Source organism: Ctenopharyngodon idella, chromosome 13, assembly GCF_019924925.1.
Source record: "Ctenopharyngodon idella isolate HZGC_01 chromosome 13, HZGC01, whole genome shotgun sequence".
Taxonomy (NCBI): Eukaryota; Metazoa; Chordata; class Actinopteri; order Cypriniformes; family Xenocyprididae; genus Ctenopharyngodon; species Ctenopharyngodon idella.
The window spans coordinates 29,367,009-29,391,764 of NC_067232.1; the positions used below are offsets into that span (position 1 = coordinate 29,367,009).

The 24,756-nt window shown below is 40.6% G+C and overlaps 1 protein-coding gene and 1 long non-coding RNA gene across 8 annotated transcripts in view; one reads left to right on the forward strand and one right to left on the reverse strand.

Annotated features, from left to right (window-relative positions):
• Positions 1–24,756, forward strand: part of LOC127524688 (uncharacterized) — an 83,046-nt gene that overhangs the window by 39,551 nt on the left and 18,739 nt on the right. The gene's annotated exons all lie outside the window — the stretch shown is intronic.
• On the reverse strand, positions 12,025–19,894 carry LOC127524698 (uncharacterized). Its single transcript, XR_007933149.1, has 4 exons — positions 14,633–19,894; positions 13,495–14,543; positions 13,088–13,125; positions 12,025–12,560 (listed from the first exon to the last, which is right to left on the reverse strand). It is a non-coding gene; the product is annotated as an uncharacterized LOC127524698 (long non-coding RNA).

Here is a 24,756-nt window from a genome sequence, read left to right on the forward strand (position 1 = left end):
CTCCAGTGGTTGGAATGAACAGGCGTTGATTACCACCTTTCGACAAGGGTTGGATCCTCGCATGCGGTTGCATCTCGCTGCATACGAGGATTCCATCGGCCTCGAGCGCTTCATCCAGCTTTCCATCCGCTTCGCCACCCGTATGCAGTCGTGTATTGAAGAACACCAGGGCCAGTCGCTGTTCAACACTCTCCTCCGTCGACCAGAGTCCGTCAGCCCTCCAGAACCAGCCAACGAGCCTATGCAAGTGGAAAACTCTCACTTATCGTCTGCAGAGAGACAACGGCGGCTGACCCTGAATCTTTGTTTGTACTGTGGTTTACCTGGGCATGTACTCTCCTCATGCCCAACCCGTCCTCCGTGTCCCATGGTGAGTGCAATCCTTCCCTCCATGAATAAATTGAAGCCACTCACCACTACTGTAAACCTTACTGCCGCTGATGTGTCTCTTCCAGTGGTGGCGCTCCTTGACTCAGGGTCAGCCGGCAACTTCATCTCCGGCGCACTCTGCAGACAACTCAAGCTCAAGACCACGCCTTCTCCGACTATCTACCAGATCCACTCTGTAACGGGAAAACTTCTCACTAAGAAGCGTGTGAGTCGCTGTGCTGGCCCTCTCCAGCTGCGGATCGGCGTGTTGCACCAAGAAACCATCTATCTGCTGGTTCTGGAGGATTCCACCTCTGACGTGATCCTAGGGCGCCCCTGGTTGGAACAACATAACCCTGTCATCTCCTGGGGCAGCGGCGAGATCCTGATGTGGGGCGAAACCTGTTTCTCCTCCTGTATCTCCAGAGTTCCCGTTCCATCGCCTCCTCGCTCCGAAGAAATCTCCCTCTGCGCCACATCCATCGAGAGCCCAGTGGAGAAACGCTCTGTTGAGATACCATCCTGTTACGCCCCCTTCAGCGACTTCTTCTGCCCACAGCGAGCCTCCAAGCTGCCTCCTCATCGGCCATGGGACTGTGCTATTGATCTGCTTCCGGGTGAGCCAGTGCCCAGGGGAAGGATCTACCCCCTGTCCATCCCGGAGGAGAAGGCCATGGAAGAATACATCAAGGAAGCTCTAGACCAGGGATACATCCGTCCGTCTACTTCCCCTGCTGCTTCGAGCTTCTTTTTCGTGGCAAAGAAGGACGGAGGCTTGCGGCCCTGCATTGACTACCGCTCACTCAACAAGATCACAGTTAAGTTCCGTTATCCCCTTCCTCTCGTCCCAGCGGCCCTGGAACATCTCCGTGGTGCCACTGTGTTCACGAAGCTGGACCTCCGCAGCGCGTACAACCTCATCCGGATACGTGAGGGGGGCGAGTGGAAGACCGCCTTCGTGACACCTACTGGCCACTACGAATATCTCGTTATGCCGTATGGCCTGGTCAACGCCCCCTCCGTATTCCAGGATTTCATCCACGAGGTGCTCCGGGAGTTCCTCCATCGATTTGTCCTGGTCTACATCGACGACATCCTGATATACTCCCGGAGCTTGGCCGAACATCGCCACCACGTTGCGGAGGTCCTCCAACAGCTCAGGAAATTCCACCTCTTCCTCAAAGCCGAGAAGTGCTCATTCCATCAGCCCTCCGTGCACTTCTTAGGCTACATCATTGACCACAGTGGCATCCGGATGGACGAGGGGAAGGTGGAAGTCATCAAGACCTGGCCCACTCCATCCACAGTAAAAGAACTCCAATGTTTCCTCGGATTTGCAAACTTCTATCGTCGGTTTATCAAAGATCACAGCTCCATCGCCCATCCACTCACCAACCTCCTCAGGAATAGGCCCAAGTCTCTGTCCTGGACTCCAGCTGCCACAAACGCCTTCGAAGCTCTAAAGGAAGCCTTCACCACCGCTCCCCTCCTCGTCCACCCTAATCCAGACCTGCCCTTCATGGTAGAGGTGGACGCTTCCACCACCGGAGTGGGGGTGGTACTCTCCCAGCAGCAGGGGAATCCAAGTAGACTTCACCCATGCGCCTTCTTCTCCCGCAAGCTCAACCCGGCGGAGGCCAATTACGACATCGGAAACCGCGAGCTGCTGCCCGTGAAGTTGGCTCTTGAAGAGTGGAGGCATTGGTTGGAGGGAGCCAAACACCCCTTCCTGGTTCTCACCGACCACAAGAACTTGGAATATCTCAAGGCTGCTAAGAGATTGAACCCACGACAAGCCCGCTGGGCTTTATTCTTCACCCGCTTTGACTTTTCTATCTCCTACCGACCAGGTTCCAAAAATGCCAAAGCGGATGCCCTCTCTCGACTCCATGCTCCTGACGAACCTCCAGAGGAACCAGAAACCATCCTCCCAAAATCCATCCTCGTAAGCCCCATCACCTGGTCGGAGGAGACTTTACCCTCCTCCAATGCCCCCACCAACGCTCCGTCGGGTTGTCCACCAGGCTTGCGCTACACCACCAGGGCACAACGCACTCCACTTATTCACTCTGCCCACACGTCACTTGGCACTGGCCACCCGGGGGTCAATGAAACCCTCTCGTTGCTCAAAGAACGCTTCTGGTGGCCCAACATGGCATCGGACGTCAGAAGGTACGTGCAGGGCTGTAGGGAGTGCGCCATCTCCAAGAGCCCACGCCACCTTCCATCCGGCAAGCTCCATCCTCTGCCCGTTCCCAATCGACCCTGGTCACACCTAGGAGTGGATTTTATCACCAACCTGTCAGTATCCGATGGTTTCACCTGCGTCCTCGTCATCGTAGATCGTTTCTCCAAATCATGTCGTTTGATTCCCCTGAGGGGTTTACCCACTGCTATGGAGACAGCTGAACTGATGTTCAATCACGTGTTCAGATACTTCGGGGGGTACTGTCACAGACACGCCAGGCTCCACCGCTCACCAATCACAACGCACTGACTCTCCAGAGTACTGATCACCCGCACCTGCACCTCATTATCACCGCAATCACCACCAGCATAAAGAGCACTCACACACACAGCCACATTGTCCGGTCTCGTTTGCATTACGTCTTACCTGAATGCTTACCTCAAGGACTCCTACCGAACTACTTACCTGTCTCCAGCGTCTCCTGTTCTCCTCGTGTGATTCGCATCTGTGTGTGAGTGTTCCTGGTCTCCAGTGTCACGTTTCTCCAGCGTCTTCCGAATTGACCCGTGTCTACAATCAACAAGGACAGTATCACTTCTCTGCACTCTCTCCTTCATCCATTACATCACTTATTATTCACCTGCACTACTGTTTGTCTCGTGCTGGTATCAATAAACATCTCTACCTGTTATACCTGCCTTGGTCCCTTCTGTATTGTAACAGTGGTGTTTTAGTAAGGGTAACACAAAATAATTGTCTTCAACCAATTAAAATATTAGTAGACTTACAGTCACTGATGTGTTGATGAAGTTAAATCAATAATTAAAGGGGAAGTATATTTTTTTTTTTTCAGATGTTAAACTGGGATATGCATGATGACACTGAACAACCTACATTGGCATTATCCTCATCCACTTTTGTAGAAATGGAAGGCACTTCTGTATCACATGACAGAAAGAAATCTCTAGGCTCCTGTGACAAATTAAAGGCTGATTGTAAATTCTGACAATTGTAAATTTTACTTATTATGAACACAATGAAACTATTAAAAACAAAAAAAATAATTAAATAGACTTTACTGATTCACTATCGCTGCTGTTGATCCATATGTCTGTCTCACACTTCTGGACGTGCTCAGCCAACAGTTGAACAGCCATGTCTGTGTGACATTTGACACATCGAGCTTTTGGCATTTTTTCAAACTCTTTGGATGAGTAAGGTAAAGGGGAGATGTCCGGTGTGTTCTGAATGGGCATTATGTATAAACAGCCCTTTCCTCCAACCGTTTCAATGAGGCAGGAACCTGTGTATCCTTCAGCTTCCGGAGCAACAACATTCAGCTTTCACTGACCACCTGAAAAACATCAAAAAAGTGAAAAAGATCAGAAGCCATTATCAGTTGTTTAAAAAGACAAATCTTTGACAAATGAATGTCAAAAATGTTTTAGAAATTAATATTATATTCCATTCTAACATTGAATAGCCAAGGTAAACCAACTAAGACAGGTTCAAAAGTAGAAAATTAAAAACAGTTTTGAAGCAGAGATGTACTCAAAGGAACAATCCAGTGTACTGATGTGTAAAGTTGAAGTCACAATGAAACTCAATCAAATATCAATCAGCTTTATATAGCATCCAGGCTCTCTCCAATCATTCAGTTTTTGAATATGTCTCCAACAATAGTTCAGATATCTGGAGGCATTAAACACCCCAAACTTTATTAAGACAAGACTTGCTTGATAAGAAAAATCACACGATTAAATATAGTGAGACAAATTATATATAGTGAGCCTAATTAAGCTGAATGAATAAAGTATTTAAGGCCTAATTTCACAGACAGGGCTGAGCTAAAGCCACGACTAGGCCTTACTTAAATTAGGGTATTTAAGCAGGTTTTATAAAAATGCCTTAGAAAGCTACATTAATGCTGTGCATCTTGAGACAAAACGATGACACCGACATATTTTAAGATATGTCAGTGCAACTGTGCAAGTTATTTTAGTTAAGACAGCTCAAACATGCATTAGTCTGGGACTAGCCTTAAGCCTTGTCTGTGAAACCAGGGGTAAATATCTCAGCTATGCCAGCTTTTAGGTAAATGAAAAGTAATTTCAAAAGAGTCACTTTATATGTAAAACTTGAAATGCAAGACCTCAGAGTGATCAGCAACAGTCCTCCGTCCTAGTCCAGCCTGTAGAAGAATCAACTCAGAGGCTTTTGGGTCCATTCAACACTTTTATTTAGCAGGAAAAACTGGATTGGCGTTGACCTGGCAGGCCTTTTTTTAGGAGCTGGGATAAAGCCTTTTCGTGCCTTGAAAAGACCAGGGAATGCTCCGAGAGGAAAAAAGAATCTGATGTGTTAATCATGCATTAAATCTATTACAGAAAGTTGTAATTTCTCAATGTTTAGGACATTATGATGAAATGTAGGCCTATATGTGTTATTCTACTTGAGGATTGCTACTATATGCATGTTATTGCTACTATATGCAGGATATAGGATTGCTACTATATGCATGTTATGCTTCCTACCAGTAAAAAAAAAAAAAAAAAAAAAAAAATTGAACTGTACCATTCTCCACTTACGGTTCGGCACGCACTTGCACCGAGGTTCATCTCGAATGATGATGCATCTATAGGCTAATATGGTTTGTTGCAAACAGACAGACAGAGTTCAGATAATGTATGTTTCAGTCGATGAATCGCATTCTGGCTTCCCAAAACGTTACAGCAGCGATAATCAAAAAGCGTGGACACAACAGTCACTCTTTGCGAAGTTTGTTCACTGCGAGTGCAGTATGCTTGAACATTTACACTGTCATCACCGGGTGTTGATGTGAGCGCAGGTGAGATCTGAACAGCACACGCTGCTATCTGTGCTTAAACTAAACTCATTTAAGCCTTGCTGATTTAAACATTCAAGAGCAAGACGTGAACGAGTCTTCTCTTTCAAGTCTTGCATTCAGCGGACAAATTCATACAAAAATGATGTCAACATGCCCGTCTTGGTGAGTATCCTAGCAAACATAGTCGGTTATGTCTTCAGTGAACGTATAATAGTCGAGAAAGACAACGCATCGCATGTGTAACAGTATATGTACTGGATCGTGCGTGTGTTAAAGGAAAAAAAAAAAAACTATTCCTGTGTTTTTAATGTTAAATCAAATGACAAAGAAATCACTCACTGCTCTTGACTGAATAGCTTCTGTAACTTCAATAATGATTAATATTTATTTTATACAGTGAATATGCAGTTATTTTATATTTGATTGCTTTATCCATTTTCTGTACCTGAAAACTACTGTTAGATACATGAAACGCCTGAAAAGCACTGTTTATTTTACATGAATATTTGCTGTATTGTATTGATTTGTGCTGTTGCTTGTAGTTTGATTATTTGTTCTCATTTTCTTTATTTTTAGACAATAGTCCTATTTTCCCGGAACATAGCACATACCGAACCGTACCGAAACCGTGACCCTAAAACCGCGATACGTACTGAACCGTGAGCAATTTGAACCGTTGCACCCCTAGTTTGCACATACTTCAAATGTCGGCGAGAAGAAGAATTTTAAGAGTTGAATTTCTTATGTATACTATAAAATTGGCTTATCTGAGAGATCCAAACCTGGCCATACTCTGGTCCACTGAATTTCCTGATGCGGTCTCCCTGCAGACTGCACCCTGTTCCCAGGGGTTTCCTGACCCTGCAGCTGTGTTGCCTCCTGCCCGCTGTGACCTGCTCTCTCTGAACCTGCCCTTCATCTGTTGAAATGATTCAAAACTGTATACAAAACCTAAGCCTACTCAAAGCAATATTATTATGACCAATGATAATTATTACATTTCAATGTGAATCAGGTATGCAGTGTTTAATTCAATAAAATGCTGCACAACACAATTAACTTACCCATCCGTGACGGTGAGCATGACTCACTTGTTAGAGCACTGCGTAAAGGGACACAACATGCCTGGCAGCGTTCTGCAACTCGGCCTAATGTATATGAAAAGAGCATTTAATTCGGTATCACACGCCACACTGTTATCAGTGCGCAAAGACACACATGCAAGGCTCGCGCACGCGCACACACACACACACACACACACACACACACACACACACACACACACACACACACACAGAGAGAGAGAGAGAGGAGCCTTTCAGATCGCTCACGAACTCCAAATTGATTTTCGCGTCCAACTTGACTTTCGCGTCCTCGATGCACTTGGATGGACATATACACGCATTATGTCAGTCAAAATACCCCTCTTTTCTTGTAAACACACTCGATTATGTCTTAATTGAACGAGGTGAGAATTCGGATGTGTATCTATCGGATGTATGAGTGCATGGGGTCTTACTCTTAAAGTGACAGCAACCTATAAATACCTGCTGTTGTCTGTCATGTAAGTCAAACAACAAAACAGCTTTAACAAAGATTACTCTATATTAAAGTTATACAGTGAACAGTGTCATTTTATATTTAATTATTACATTTCTGTACATGAAAATGAATATTACAGTTAGACCTTATACTTTATTTGTAAGGTTATGTTGTGTTTAACTATACTTGTAATTGGTGTACAGTATTTGTTCTTTTTACAGTCTGTTCACTTGCCTTTAATAATGTATTAGTTATTAAACTAATTTTTTTTTTTTTTTTTTTTGTGCTGATTCGAAAATGATCCGATCCGTGACTTAACAGTGATATGATCCGAGTTTATGATCTGAGTTTTGTGATCCGTTGAACCACTAGTGGATATCGCAAAAATCAGCTCGCAAAAAAAATATAAAAAAAATATCACAGTGTTTTTTTTTTGTTTTGTTTCTTTATTCACCTTATTCCGACGCCCCATGACGCTTTGCGCGAATTATGGGAGTAACTTCCGTTAAGCTGTAAACAGTCAGTGAAAGACTCGCTCTATGAACGTGTTTTTTTCAAAACTGGGTACAATGAGATGACGTTATTCTACTCACCCTTCAACCAACGAACATTAAAAGGACATTTAAAAGTGTAAAAGCATCAACAAGGTAGTTTCAACAGGCCATGAAAAAGCGGGATTCTTTCCACAGAAATAACGGACGGGTTAAATATAACTATAGTGATCTGTATTATATAATATACGTTTCCTTAATAAAAAATGTTCATGAACTTCAGCATTGCGTGATACTATTTAAAAGTGATTTCCATCATTTTTACAGATAATAAAATGTATTTACCTGTGAAAACAAACCTGGAAAGAGACGTGAGGCTTTGAAGAGAAAAACGAGAGATTCTTTGTGCATTCCAGTGAATTATTAATGGGATATATCGTAAATTAAATCGGAGACCAGACCACAAATGTGCAGTATATGTTGTCCTTTTTCATACTATTACAGCAGTATGCAAAGGTACAAAAGAAAATAATCACGAGGATAGAAAGCAGCGACTGAAAAGAGCTCTTGCCATAGATATTCTTGTTATAACATGTTACGTTAAAATACCAATCGTTACGTTATTCTCATGATGTCTGAAAATAAACATGAAAGAAAAATTGACAGCTCATTCAGTCAAACTGACGAATAAGCTTTATTTGTAGGGCAACCTTATGATTTGAAATGATTCGTTTCAGTCTTTTTAAATAGAAGTTCCCCAAACCGGAAGTGCCGCCCATAATTCGAAACGCATTAGGCTAGTCAGGAATAAGGTGGATAGCAAATAGCGGACCACGAACCAGCGATCAATGCAGAACAAGCAGGCTATCAACCGCTACCACATGATATGTTGCACAACGGCGTATTTTGCGGCGCAAATACTGTTTAAAACACTGTGTTTGACTGTAAACGTGATTAATCTATAGCGTAATTCTGAGCCTTTTGGCTTCATAGAATAACAGCCTGAGGCCTGAAGTGGGCGGAGTAACAGTCTCACGTCGAATGTGGGCGGAGTTAGCGTCAAAAAAACAACCATGGCGTCATTTCACATGTTCACATGATCCACATGTTGTGTATTTAGTCGATCGTTAACACTTAACATGACTCAAATATTTTGTAAATGGGCTTCAAAGTCACTATCGCATCTTTTGATATTTTACAAATTGTCTCACATTGCTTGCGCCCAGGTGAAAAAATACTATAGTAATTTATAGTAAATACTATAGTGTTTTTTTTAACTATACTATAATTAAGTAATAAATTAATTTATTGTGGTAATTCTATAGTTGCTGTAATAATATAACAACTATAGTAATATTAACAAATTACTTTACCCAATATTGTACTAAGTTTTCTACAATTTTAGGGTATATTATACTACAATATACACAGCTTACTGTAGTAAAACAAAGTATACTACAGTATTTATAACAGTTTATCAGTTCACTATAGTTAATACTACAGTATTATGTAGCATTCATTAACAAAGTGTTGTACATACTATAATATATACAGTATACTACAATTTACTATAGTATGGTTCAAAAACACTAGTATTTACTATAGTATTTTATAATACTATAATAATATAATGGAAATATATCATATTGGAGAGTTTAACCGTGCTGACAGTCGTTACCGAACACGCTGTTTTAAGTGCTGAACAGAGAATGATTGACAGCTGCAGCGGAGGGAAGACGAGTTTCCTTGAACCTAAATTTAATGATGTACATATTCTTCTGTCCCTCACATGAAGCTATGGAATATGGGTGCACGAAAACTTAATTGGTACTAGTCTATTTCTTTTGCTCTATGACTCCCATTTTTGCCATGTAAAAGAGCGCTTATTATTATTATTATCATTATCAATAACAATATTATCTCTGAGTCTTCTCCTATAATGCCTGATGAGTTTGGAGAACACCTGACAGGATATCAGAGATCATTCCTTCATGCAGAACCTCTCCAGATCCTTCAGATTCCAGCTCCATGTTGGTGGTGCTTCTCTTCAGTTCACTCATTTTCTTTAGGGTTCAGGTCAGGGGACTGGGACGGCCATGGCAGAAGCTTCATTTTGTGAAGATGAGTTTGGTGCACACAGGGGTAAAAAGTACCCCATGTGTACAATGAAATATACTGCTGCATCTTTAATGTTGTGGGCCTATTTTTCTGCCGGAGGTCCTGGACATCTTGTTCAGATACATGGCATCATGGATTCTATCAAATACAACAGATAAAAAATCAAAACCTGACTGTCCCTGCTAGAACTCATATAATGGGCCGTGGCTGGATCTTCCAACAGGACAGTGATACAAAAACAAACATCAAAACCAACACAGAAATGTGTCACTGAGCACAAAATGAAGCTTCTGCCATGGCCGTCCCAGTCCCCTGACCTGAACCCTAAAGAAAATGAGTGGAGTGAACTGAAGAGAAGAAGCACCAACATGGAGCTGGAATCTGAAGGATCTGGAGAGGTTCTGCATGAAGGAATGGTCTCTGATATCCTGTCAGGTGTTCTCCAAACTGATCAGGCATTATAGGAGAAGACTCAGAGCTGTTATCTTGGCAAAAGGAGGCTGCAAAAAGTATTGAATAAAAGGGTATGATTAATTGTGAGCAGTGTGTATGAGAAAAAAACATTTATTTCATAATGAGATTTTCCCCCCATTTAAAATTCTTATTCTCCAGTGAACAGTTGGATTTTTGTACATTTTTAAAATAAAAGATCACAATGATTAACAATGCAGATTTATTTTCACAGCCTTCTTTGGTCATATTTACTAAGGGTATGAATAATTTTGAGCACAACTGTATATAGTAGAATGTGTAGGACTGTGTGCAAAAATATGCTGTTTCAAATGTATACTTGCATTTGATGGTATATCATGAATCCCACAAGCTTTGTGGCCGAAAATTACTTAACACTATTTTGGTTACACTCATTGCTGGTGTGAATCAGGGCTATAGTCAAGCCGTAAGAATTAGACTACAGATTGCATCGATTTCGCCGGGTGGACTAAAAGCAGACTGCACATAACCTACCCAATTCAGAGCTAAATCGTGACTACAGATAGACCATGTCATGAAATGACACTAACATCTTGTAGATATCATGACATTGCGAACATGATGGGATATCAACCATCTCATGCACTTCCTGTCCAAAAACTACAATAAATCAGGATTGACTATATGTGGGCTACAAATAGCCGGTCTGACTACGAGCTAAATCGTGGCTACGCACAGACTACGCAATATAACATGTCAAAGATATGAAACCAAACACCTGTAATCACAATATAATAGATCTCGCAAGTTATTTTGGCAAAAGCTACATGTAACCAAATTAAAGATAATTTTGGCTAAAAGTGGGTTCGCCGGACTATATCGGGTCTATAGCTAACCGAGACGGTGAAATGAGGCTATTGCTTGCTGGGAAGCTGCTTACTTATACAGGAGGTGTGTTGATATCTGCTTATCACAGTGTTAGTTGTTGTTGGTGTGGGTGACTTACTATACAACAAGCTATAATCGTTAACAAGCTAGGTAACATTATAATCTCTAATTTTTTTATGACTAATTACTCAGCATCGTCAGTATTAAAGAGAAAATAATCACTTCATCCGATGTTTTTGAATAAAATAGCTTTGACAGCTTACTTACTGGATCTCCTCTCAACCACTGTCTGAAGAACTGCTCTCTCCCGCCGGCGCCGCCGGACCTCTGCACACACGCGCGGTGGACCAAACCACTGTGAGGCAAGGCAGGGGGGACTCAAAATGTTTCTAAACTTACAACGCCCGTTTGCGTTTGTATTGCTTTACTACCTACACAATTATTTATTTACAATACTTAGCGTGGTTTTTAATCATATTTCTTGGGGGGACAGCACTCAGATAGGGGGGGTCCTGACCCCCCCGTCCCCCCCGCGATCATCATTTACCTGAGGTTAACAATTACTTCTGAGTATTCATACGCAGCGTTTCACACTGTACATTACTAAGCCCTGGGTTAACGTCCTTATTTGCATATTTGCAGTGTCAGTGTCACTGATTGGATGAACAAAGCACACAATATGTTTACATAAATGCTCAGGCGTTGCACATCCTCATTACATATAGTCAACTTCACTATCAAGTTTATCCTGAATGGACATTTCAGACTATAAAAGAATTAAACAGTATTTTCTGCACTGCAATTGTTGCATTTTCTGTCAGCATTTGTTGTTTTTTTCTGTCCAATGCTGAATTTTCTATTTATATACAATGCACAGTGTTTCTGTGACTGTCAATAGCGTGTAAATATACAAGCAATATGTGGAGCGTTACTTTACCCACGGTTAAAAGAGGTGTTTAGGACGAAGATAACCTGCACTCTTAACCCGAATTAGTTGACTTTACTAGAAAATTGCGTGGAAACCCGTTGCACTAATCCATTTTACTTTTTACACAAGATGAAACTAAACAGGTTAAGTTGTATGAACATAAAATCTTAAGTTGTGCAGTAGACAAATCAAGTTTATATTAGTCTTTACTGAAATTTATTAGTTCACGGACACAAGGACTATCAAACACAAGGACTATCAGTTAATAAAAGGATTATGTTGTCAATGTCCTTTGAGAAAATGAGTTACTTACAAAGCATGCTTTGAAGAAGTTCGTGGGGTTGTCACCAAGGACAATCGGGAGCCCTCTGAGCACCAGTGACGTAATATCAGTTGGCTCTCGAGTCTATTGGGTAGTAAAATAAAAAAGTTACATAGCTAGAATAACAAGAAATGATCTACAAGAAAGCTGAACCAAAGAAGCACAATTTTGATTGTATTGGACAACCAATATAGCATCACTTATTGTGACATGTTTTCATTACTGTAAAAAAAAAAATAAAAAAAGAACAATGCAACAATGCAAGTGTATAATGGAGTCGGACTAATCCTGGTTTGTTGTGAAAGCGGTGTCAACAGCTGTCCAACATTCCCTCTCTTAGATCGAAAGATATCAATCAGATGAAGACTGTCGATCAATGCTTTCATAGAATTCCTGCTTGAGGTTCCCACAATCCTGTTGAACTTCATAAACACCTGCAAAAATAGAAAGAATAAAAAAGAAATAAGTTATACTGTGGTTGAAGGTACCCATGTTGTGTGTGAGAAAAGATAAAAGGGATGCTTCACCCAAACATGAAAATTTGCTCATTTACACACCTTTATGCTGTCCCAGGTGTATTTGAATGTCTGTCTGTCTTTGGATGAACACAAAGAAAGATTTTCATAAATCATTTCTGTGAGCTTAGCTTATATATAATGCAAGTGTACGGGACGGTAGTTGATGCTTCAAAAACCACACAAAGTGAACACAACGGTAATTCATAAAAACCCACAAGACATTGATTCATCAACTGTGGTGGTGTGGATTATCATGTTCACTTAATGTGGTTTTTAAAGCATCAACTTTAGGGGTCCTGAATACTTGCATTATATTTTCTAAAAAATATTTGTGTGTTCATCTAAAGAAATAAAGTCATATACATCTGGGAAAGCATGAGGGTGTGAAAAAAACATCAAATAATAATAGAAAGATAGATAAGTAATAACACTCTTGAACATACCTGATCTTCTGTAAAAAGAGCAGGACAGGCTTATGGACCTTAAAAAATCAAATTTTTGAACTGTTACCATAATAATACACCAAAGAGACATGCTAAAGTTAGCCACAAGCGTGCACATACATTCACACATGCTGATATGAACAGACAGAAAGAAAACAACGAATGCAAAATGCAAACGTTATAGCTAAACTGTGAACATACAGAAACACACTGGCTAACGTTATAAACTGTGACCTGACAGAAACAGCTAATTTAAATGTTAACTTTAGCTAATCTGTGAACCGACAGAAGAAAAACAAACAACAACTTCGACCGGCACATTAACACTACAGTTTTAGCGTTCAACTAACATCGGCCCGGTTTTGGGGTAATCACTTTTGTCAGAAAGATCAGATTTATACACTCACTGTATAAAGTTTCTTTCATAAATCCATGTTTAGCGAGCAGACTCCTCAAACAGCGCGCTCTGCTCACCGTCAGTCACCTGCTTCAACAGGCCCCTCCCTCCCTCACAAAAGCGTGACATTCCGAGTTATCACAGCTAACATGATCAGTGCTTCCAATCTGATTAGTGCAAACAACTAATTTGATTTATTAATGACAATGCTTTTTCAAAAACAACAAAGAATAAGTAATGACCACTTTGTTTCATTAACACAAAATCCGGGTTTAGAGTGTGGGGTTAAGTGCAGCATGAAAAGCCATGTGAATTGCTTGCCTTTTTTTTTTTTTTTTTTTTTTTTAAATTAAAACTGAACATAATTGATTAATTTCATTAGTGATAGGGTATGATTTATATAAACATGAGAAAAACAGAATGTCAAAACTTTATTATACATGCTGTGCTGCATCCTGACTACAACACAAAGTATTTAAATACACTTCCAACATTTCATCCCATTAGTTTGTACCCTTCTCTCATGAAGGAGCCACGGATCACAGAAGACCTCTGTGCTGCACAACAACCAAAAGTCTTCAAGCGTTTAGTGGAAGAGCCGTGCTTTCTGATATTGAAAGAGGAAGACCAGGGAAAAGCCGTCAATTTTTATAGATTAAACCATCTGTACTGTACTTGGCGCACTCAGTCGGATGCATTCCAATAACTTTCAAGTCTGGTACGAACGGGAGCCGAAAACACAAAGACATCCCAGATATCATTTAATTTAGTGGCCGCCAAATAATGGGTCTGCGGACACTGTATTTATGCAATTTGTATTACAGCCAAAAAAGACATGACAGTAGGAACTTTTCAAACATTTATTAACACATTGAACAAAGAACAACAGAACACCAGAATGGAACAGGGTGGGACACAAATTTAAAAGAACTTGGTCTGCTTCCGTTGCCGTTCCTGGCCGGGTTCGGCAGCTTTAGCGACTTTAGTGGGGGCAGCTGGACCAAGGGAACCGCTTCTTGTGCAGATCCTCCGCCGCTGCTTCGCTGGTCTAAGTCCCTCCTTGCAAAGAACAAGAAAGGCAAAGAGTCAGCGAACACGCCTACTCGTCGCACAAACTGTTAAACGGACACACGGGAGGACGGACTTACCGAAGCGGTCCCTCGCCCCTGGCTCCTCTTCCGTCTTCGTAGGGGTGGCGGGGTGCGACGACGTGCTGGCAGAGGTCGGCCTGGCTGGTCGCTTGTGGCTGGAGGGGGCACCCTGCGACCTCCTCTTCATCAGGAGACAGCGGCGAGTCACCTGTGCCAGCGCCTCGCTCAGCGTATCGACCTGCTTTCGGAGGATTGACTGTATTCACGGAGGCAAAGCGGGCAATCAGCTAATCCCATTTTCGCAGAAATCACAAAATCGGACAAAAGAGAGCAAAACAAAAGTGCGGAACGTGTCAAGAACCGTGGTGCAAATGAATGGGTGAGGGTGTGAGGTGATGTGTGGGTGCAGATGAACACAGGTACAGAAAGATGTAAATGAATGACAAAGATTGTTGGAGCAGGGGTCATTTATAGCCTTTTGGGTCCAACTTCAGGTCAAAGGGATGGGAAATTGGAACGAGAATTTCATCCCACTTCCCATTTATTTAGTGGCTGCCAAATAACGGGTCTGCGGATACAGTGTTTCTATTTCACATTTAATATCAATTGATATATGTAACCGAGTGGATAATTAGGATGGTGTACGGGGTGGGGCATATGTGTTTATTTTGCCCTATAAATGGCGCAAAGGTCGGCAGGCGGCGTAACTTCCTGACGTTTGATTCTTTTCCGTCTTCTTCCGGTGTTGTGACCCTGAAGCGCCATAGCGAGGTATGAGCGTGGTATTTTAGGTGTTGTAAGAGCTTGTATAAGGATGTTTTGCTTTTTTTTAATATGGTGTATTTTATATTGTAGAGAGAACCCCTCCTGATGTCAGACTGAGCGCATGGGTGGTGATAGACGCTGTGTTCGCAACCAGCTGTATCACGCAGTGGTTCTAGTCCACTCTTGGATTACGGCAGAGGTATGTTTGCATTAGATGGTTAGGTGTGTTATAGTTATAATATTTGTGTAATTATTGAGTGATTTAGAGGATTGTGTTTTGAGTGGTCACGACACTGTCAGATTTGCGCCGTGACAGGTGTTTTATTTGTGTTGATTTTATATTGTTTATTTAGTTTGTTAAAGATTGATAAAAGTGCTTTTATTTTTGTTTTTCTGTTTGACAGATCTTTCTTTGTGGAGTTCTATGCATATGGACCTTTGTCTAGGCCCTGCTGTTTTGCTTAAGATTTATTTATTTGTTTCACATAAGTTTTAAGCTGATTGTTATATATTGATTGTTTTTGAAATTATTTTCTTTTGAATTACTGATTTTAAGTGAGCCCTGTTTGTACCAACCGCTAAGGGTCTATATGTGTGCATAAAATGGGAGTGTTTAATCCATCTTTCTATCTTCTAGGAGCCAGCCTGCTTTCTTCTGGGGTCATCTGGGTCTTTCCTCCATGTGGCGTGAGGTTCCAGCACTGCATGGGTATTGAGAGTGTAGAGTTATTTGCAGTATTCACTACACCCTTTATTAAATGTGTTGGTTTGTGTACATCTGTGCACGTGTGGTGTGTGCTCTTGAGGCTGTGGGTCTTTGGCCTAGTGACTTCTTCTTCTCTCTTCTTCCCGCAGGCTTGGTTGAACCTGTGTGAAGTTGGCCCCAACGCAAAACGTCGGCAAAACGGTCTCAATCATTTGTGCTGGTAAAAGTTTTGTTTGTGCTGCTTTCGATTTTAAAATATTAGACTTTGAATTATAGGCGATGACGTCACTCAGCTCCCCTCAGCTCCAAATTTACCCTAAATAGTCTCGTTTGTTTGTGCCGGTAAAATTGTTTGTGCTGCTTCGGTTTTTAAAATATTAAAAGAATTGGCTATTCATTCTGATCTCTCTCAGCCCCCCACATGCTCCAAATTCACCACAAACAGTCGCAATCGTTTGTGCCGATAAAAGTTTCATTTGTGCTGCCTCGGTTTATAAATATTAGACACTGATTGCAGTGAACTGAATGACACTGAACGGCTGCAAATGCAAATCGCATACGAGCATATTATAGTAGGCTATACCAAAGCTATACATTTAACAGAAATAGTAGGAGCAATATGATTTCAAATTGAGTCTGTTTGCTTTCCTCATTTTCAGTGTCAGTCCGTGTAATTCCTTCATTAATTAGCCAATGTCGAGAAAAAAACGACTTATTTCAGTGTCTAACTAAACCAAATCGAAAAAACAAAGGCATTCGTTTAATTTGATTTTACTTAAAATTATTTGTCTGTTTATTTATTTTTTCTTATATATGGGTAAAACTTAAATTAGTTTATGCTTTAAAATGTTTTGAATGTGTGGGCGTCTCCTAAAATACTCATTTTAGATTTATGTGGTCTAAAACAACATTGAGAATTTATTTGTGTTTTATTCTTAAAAGGCCTAAGAAAAACCTAGTAATCCAACATGTTTCACTCGTTATTACAAGAAGATTTTTTTTAATTTATTTTTATAAATAATAACATAATTTGTGTTTCATTGGGAAAAACCCAAAATATCAGGAAACAGTGGAAGGGATCGCGCCGGCGCCTCCGCGGACAAGAGAAGTAGCTACAGTGGCAAGAAATATATGAAACGACCAATTAAAAAAAAAAAAATGTAACTAATATGCAGAGCAGTAGCCTACATCAGATGAACTGCATGATGGGACATGCAAGACATGAGTTGAACGGCGTTTCAGGGCGCCACTCATGCGAAACATATATTTAAGAATAATCATTTCTTTACCCATTAATGTAATTACGAAAAATATAGCTTGATTTTTAATTTTCCGTTTCTTACACAACGAAAAAACAAACTCTTTATTTCTTTTTAGGTAAAAAATCAAATCAGCCTACCAGGTACACGGACCCCAATTAAACATCCAATATTGTTATTTCATTTTCTTTACAAAACCAAAACGAAAAAACAAATATAGAATTATCATCAATTATGTAATCATGATCAGTTATCCTTCAGGAAACACACAATATTATATAAACCTTTCAACAGTACCGGGAGTAGCTATAGGCCCGTTTTCTATGATGATTCCGTATTTCTTTCAAATATGAAACTTATTCATAATTTTTTTTTTTTTTTTTTTGTGTGTGTGTGTGTTTACATATTATGAGAGAAAAGAGTCCGATGTTTTTTATTCAGTCTTTTTTTGTTTTTGGCTAAATATTTTACAAACAAATGTAAAGTTAGTAGGCTAAAAGTAAACATTTCTTTAACCTTTTACTTGAAGACTTAAAATGGCCTATAGGCTATTTCTGATTCTTCGTTCAGGCTGGTGAGGTCATTGCCTATAATTCAATGTCTTATTTTAAAAACCAAAGCAGCACAAACGAACATTTTTACGACACAAACGATTGAGACTATTTTGCCGACGTTTTGCGTTGGGTGGGGGCCAACTTCACGCAGGTCTTGGTTGACCTCACATTCAAGAATTGGGGGTTCTGACTTTAATATTTTACTTAAAGTCTAGACATCTTAAAATTGTGATCCTCCCTTTTTAGATGGTTATAAACGTGCTGCTTATTCAGAGATTTCAGTACTGATTGTTAATAAAAGTGTTGTACTTGAAGGTCACGTCTGTTATTTATTCACTTGTGTTGCTGTTTTATGTTCGTGGGTATCAAAGCCCCGGTGGCGTAGTCGGACCAAGTCTGATTATTTAACTTTAGTGTTTTTTGTTTTTGTAATGGAAAAATATCAGTTTTTCAATGGTTACATTATGATGAGACCCCACTTAGAAAATGGACAAAATTCATCCTCAAATCAACATTTTTGAAAAACTTGTAACGATCAGCCCTATCGGTCGATTTTACATGGATTAAGATTGTGGTCAGATTATACTGTGTGAGATGTTATGAGTGTTTAAAAAGATGAGACAGACAACAGAAATAAATAAGGTGTATTTACAATATTCACAAGGAACTTAAAACACGATAAAACTAATAATAGGCTGTTTAAAAGTGTGGAGTCCATTCGCACCATACCCTAAAACAGTCCATAAGAGTCCTAGCGTGATGTAAGTCCCAATGTGAAAGTGTCCACGGAAGTGTTAATCCAATGAAAAGTGGTTTGCTGGAAAGGTAAGTCCATAAAATTAAACTCCACAGTCCAGCTATAGCAGGTGATCACGTTTGTAATGAGGGATTGATTGTTTGCCATGCTGCCTCCTTTATGCTGGCTTACTTCCTGGTTCCTGTCATGTGATCAGTCACATGACAGGCAGACCCAGACTCATTTAAAGACATACATTAAAATAAGTAAGAGGAATAAAATGGACTAAAAACATGTAAACCAATTAAAACTCTATTATACATAAAATAATTGTAATAAATAGAGCGGTAAAACACATATTTTATGTGACAGTGTCACAAACTTATTTTTTTCATTACAAAAAAAAATACTAAACTTTGACAAAAAGTAGCTTTATTGTTATAATTGTGATTTCATAATATTCAGATATGAATCCAACTGAAAAATACTTGTGAAAAGAAGTCTTTCAGTCAGTCAGATAGCACATAGTGGAGCTCTGCAGCATCTACTGGTAAAAGTGATCATTTTTTACTTTTAAAACTGCATTTTCCAAAAGATGGGCAAAAATCTTACACTAAACCATGTCAAATTATTCATGTTATCCCCATGAGTGAAAGTTAGAAATGTGGGTCTTTTATAAAGTGAATTTTACACAAAAAGCTGTTTTTGTATAAAAACCTACTCAATATTTGTTAATATAAATTTAAAAGATATGATAAATCCTCCAAAAACTGCACAAATATGAAGTAAAAACATTAATAAATCGAGTAAAATTATATTTGTATTTTTAAAAAACAATTATTTTGTTACAAAATTACATTTGAGTGTGACTACTTTTTTCTACACTAACATAAAAACAAGACATCACTCCAATTTTTTTTATTTATTATTATTTCTTTTTATTTCTAGATCTAGAAAGTGTTAACAACTGTACAAAGTTTCATGTAATTTGGACAAAGAGAACTTTTTTTTTTTTTTTTTTTTTTTTTAATTTTAAATTTTAGCAAGCATCGTTTGGGGTCTAAAAAGACCTCAGAGACCCTATAAGGGTTGATCTCTGCACACCTGAAGTCTGTACCTCCTTTGTTCGTTTCTCTTTTCAGTTTTCTGGTTAATAATAATTGTAAAGCTACGATGTCCAAGACCAAATTTGTATAGATCAGATCTGTTTTGCATGTTGAAATATTTTATGGTTTGATTTGAGTTAATTTCTTTTATTCTTCCCTCTTTCTGAAAATATCTCAGTGACATGGCGGCCATCGACTGAGCAACAAACGTGTTGATGGACAGTGAAATACGCACTCATCCCAGATGATGTCCCGCTGGCAGAGGCCTCACCAGGTCTCTGATGTGGAGCCCATCCAGCTCCAGCAGGGTCTCCTGCTCAAAAATGTTTTGTTCTGAAAATGTTCTGTTGTTTTTCTGATGTTAAACCTACGTTCTGTTATAAATAGCTGTAAAATGTACAGTAAAAGTAAAATTATTGTAAAGAAGAATGTTTCATGTAAAGATTTATAAGTTGCATAAAAAACAATGAACAGAACAATTACATCTCTGAAAATCTTAGCTTCCACCAACTGAAGACAGAAAAGAAGGGTGACTCCATCTTTTATTACATTTATTACATTATGGACATTTGAGTATCGTCACTAATTACGGCCATGAGCTTGTTTGCCACACACCATGAGCCAAATGCATGTCAAATCAATGACGTAGCAGCATTCAACCATTTAGACATATGTGTTATTTCTCTGAGGTCTGTCTAATGTCATGAAATATTTTATTATTCAGTAGAGACTCCACTGAATACTGAAAGAGAAGTGTTTAACTTAGGCTCAATCAATTGTCATAATTATTTTAAATAGAAATAATACTTATTGATTATCTAATAGTGAACGACCACATTCGACAAAGCACTATTACTTATTAATTTGTAAATTAATTAGTTTCTTGTTAGTTAATAGTAGTTATTAGCATGTCAATAGTGTGTTACTCATTTGTGTAGTTATTCAACAGCAATATATGTGTCATCCTAACGTCTTCCTCTCTTGATTTTTACCCAGAGTGCACTCATCCAAGTTATTCAGTCGTTAACTATCCCCAGTAGAACAAAACCAAACGTACAGTAGATGATGAAATTGTGGAGACAGTTGAACTCCTGAAGAAGGATCTCATCAACTTCGAAGATAATGTCACACATAAAGAGGCTTCTGGGGACAAGTGTGCAGTGCACTAAAACAATCGCTACAGACTGAAAACTATATTTCATAAGGTGAAAGGATTCCTGACTACAAACTATAAAAATGGACATACAAATATATATATATATATATATATATATATATATATATATATATATAAACACGTCTTGCTGATGATAGCCAATGAAGGTTGTTATATTGTGTTTCTTAAAGAATGATGCAGCCATGTCATATCTAAGTACAGTATATATTTTTCAATATCATAGATTATAGACATAGTCAAAGCCAGGCCTATACATCCCCATATTTATACTTTTTGAAATGTTTACATTTTGAAATTAATTTGAAACATCATGATTATTTGCCAGAATATTCCCCGTCTGGTCTTCCATCTGTGGCAGTGAGTGCTGCTGAAGACGAGGGACACACGTCTCAGAGCAGGTTAGTCTTCAGTGTAGTGATTAGTTTGAGTCAGTGTTGGTGTCTGTAGGTCTTGTCTTGTAATTGAAGGGTTCTGGACCCCATCACCTGATGTGTGTCACAGTGTCCTTGAGTAAGACAGCGGTTACACAAGGGGTTATAACTGTAATACTTTCATATAATAAGTCCAATGGTAATAACAACAGTATTAATACTACTACTACTAATAGGTTGTTTTATTTGAAAAAAATAATACATTTATTTTCACATTATTCCTTGTTATTTTTGATGTTAGAATTACAATGTGGGAAAAAGAAGTATTTGTCCGTGTCCAGGTTTGACTGTACTACTAATGCAGAAACAAATGTTTTAGAATTACACGTTCCACACATGTTTTGTAAGGAATATAGTTTGAGAGCATAAATTGTCTTCCAAATACCAAATAAATAAAAAAAGGTTAAGCAAGAGAGAAATAAATTGTTGCAGTATTGTCACAATTCACCTGTCACCTCTGCACTACACTTCCCAGAATCCTCCTGTTTCCTCCTGCACACTCTTCACAATCACACACATGTCCCATCATTCACCCTCATCATCTCCACACACTTATCCTGGTCAGGCCTAAGACTAGAACCCTCGGATCAACTGGATGATTAATTACCTGAGCTACTTACTGTCACGGTCACCAGCACTAGCACTTCATTTCCCAGCATCCCTCCTGCTCCTCACCTGCGCACATTCATTTGTTACTTTGGACACTTATTACCTTCACAGCTGCACGTCATTAGTTAATCTTCCTTTGTGTATAGAAGTTCCTGTTTGTTTTCAGTTCATTGTCCGTTCACCGTCTTGTAATGTTGTGTTGTTTCCTGCTTGCCTGCTTTTTGGATTAAACTTGGATTTTTGATATTTACCTGTTCTCCTACGTCTTCCTTCAAATACACAGCCTGACAGATGAACGGACCGCCTGAAATGGACGAGAGGGCAATAATGCTCATCCGGGCTCAGGAGAGCCCAGACCTTTTTTCTTTTGTTAGAGACTTTATTTGTTTGGCCGTCACCAGTTCCCTGGATGACGAGACCCTCAAGACCTTGTTCCGGATCGGGGCTACTTTCCACCAACGCCTCGACCTCCCAGACACCACCAGACTGAACTGGAGAGAAACTGTTATTCGGTGTCTGGAGAGTGTCGCGCCCCAATCTGGAGCACAGCCAGACCAGAGCCCGTAGCAACACCCTTGACCGCGGAGAACTCGTGTGTGCACCCGCCACGACGCGTCAGCCAGAGCCCGAGGAAGAGAGGACAGAGCAGACCCTCGTCCCGGACGTGCAGCTCGACTGCAAGTCTGACCAGAGGTGTGAGCCAGCGACATCAGCGGACGAGGGAATCGCTACTACGGAGGATGAGGACTGGCTGATCGACTTCAGTGAGGAAGTTCCATCTCCCACCCTTTCCCACCCAGCATCATCTTCATCATCGTTTCTGAACGGTACTAATGACTGTAAAGACTGTATATTATTCACCGTTACGCCGTCGATATCTACACCTCCTCCTTCACCCCAGAGCTCAACCAGTCCTCCAACCATGCCGCTGCTGGAGGTCCACAGCCCTGCGTCGTCTCCGTGGGAGCCCCGCTCTGACGTCGAGCCGCAGGTCGTGTGTCCACCTGCAGCGCCATCACCTGAGGATCCTGCGGCTCCGCCTCCGGCCTCTGGGATCCTCGTTCCATCTCGGCCTGTCGACCTGTCGGCTTCATCGGGGTTCCTCCCACATACGGCTTCACCAGAGACCCTCGGATTTCCGGTTCCTCCGGGTTCCCTCGTCCTGCCGGCTCCCCCTTGGTCCCTCGTCGCACCTCTTCCGTCATGGAATTGCGGTCCGTACGCTGCACTCCGTCCCTCCACCCCTACGACGTCAGCGGGCTCCTCCTTCCCCTCTGTGTCGCCCTCTGTCCTCGGTCACACCGGATCCACCTCAGCCCTCGGGTACTCTGCCTACGCCTTCGACGGTCGTCGCCGCGACATCACCTGGGTCTCCAGTACCGGCGACGTCGCTCGTCTGCATCGCCTCTCCGTCTGCGCCGGCAGATCCATCGGCCACGCCTCCGTCGGTCGTCCCCCAGTTGTCGTCAGCCAAGTCACCATCTGGGCTTCTCCCTCCTTCATCTTCGCCGCGGGCTGTCGACACTGGGGAGCTCTGGGTCTGTGCCAGAGGTTCATCATCTCCATCACCGCAAAGGGATCGTCGTCCAAGCACTACCTTCACGTCTCCTCAGCCTTCCACCTGTCCTTCGGCACCATCAGTTTGCCCGCCTCCAGAACCCCCTCCGGCCCTCCCCGTGGATGTTCCGTTACAGCGCAAGGACGCGCCTCGCCGGAGGGGGATGTACTGTCACGGTCACCAGCACTAGCACTCCATTTCCCAGCATCCCTCCTGCTCCTCACCTGCGCACATTCATTTGTTACTTTGGACACTTATTACCTTCACAGCTGCACGTCATTAGTTAATCTTCCTTTGTGTATATAAGTTCTTTGTTTTCAGTTCATTGTCCGTTCACCGTCTTGTAATGTTGTGTTGTTTCCTGCTTGCCTGCTTTTTGGATTAAACTTGGATTTTTGATATTTACCTGTTCTCCTACGTCTTCCTTCAAATACACAGCCTGACACTTACCTCTGTGATCGTTACCTGGACTACTGTATTTTGATGATTAACGAGAAATAAAGCTTCAACTTCTGACGTTTTCAAACAGTACAGCAGTAATGACTTTATGAACTTCTTTACTTGCAAGATTGATGATATCAGAGAGAAAATTATAACCATGCAACCGTCTACTACAGTATCGCGTCAGTGTAGTGACCCTGAGGAAAAATGCCATTCATTCACTGCTATAGGAGAGGAAGAATTGTCTAAACTCATTAAATCATGAAAATCAACAACATGTATGTTAGACGCGATGGTGTGTGTGGCTTTGAACAGTTCTTCATCATCTTCTCAGTTGGTGTTTGCTGAAATATTTCTGTTATTAAAGGTTTTGTTTGTGGAGTCAGTTTCTCTGAAGGATAGACAGAAAAGAAGCTTTAAATGACTCCAGTGGACCAGCGTAATTTCTACAGGACTGAGGACCATACACCTGTACTGTCCCAATGCTTTTAAAAGGCATAACATGATCTTTCTCAATGACACAGAAAATTTAAGCAGTTTTTTTTCATATCTTAAAACTGCTTTCTTACATTTTATATAGATTTGCTTTATTTGTTATGTATGGTTACAGTACAAACAAGACAGAATAAAAGCATGTTTGACAACAAAAAATGCATTATTCATTATTATCTTAAACTGAAAAAGATATTTTGTGATTAAGTCATTTTCATTAATAGAAATGAGTACATTTTACTTGATTTATTTGTGAGACAACATAAATTAAAAAGCACATAAGTGTACAGTTGTGATATGAACAGCACTGAGCGCGTCGTCTCTTGGCTCGACGCCAGCAGCGCGAA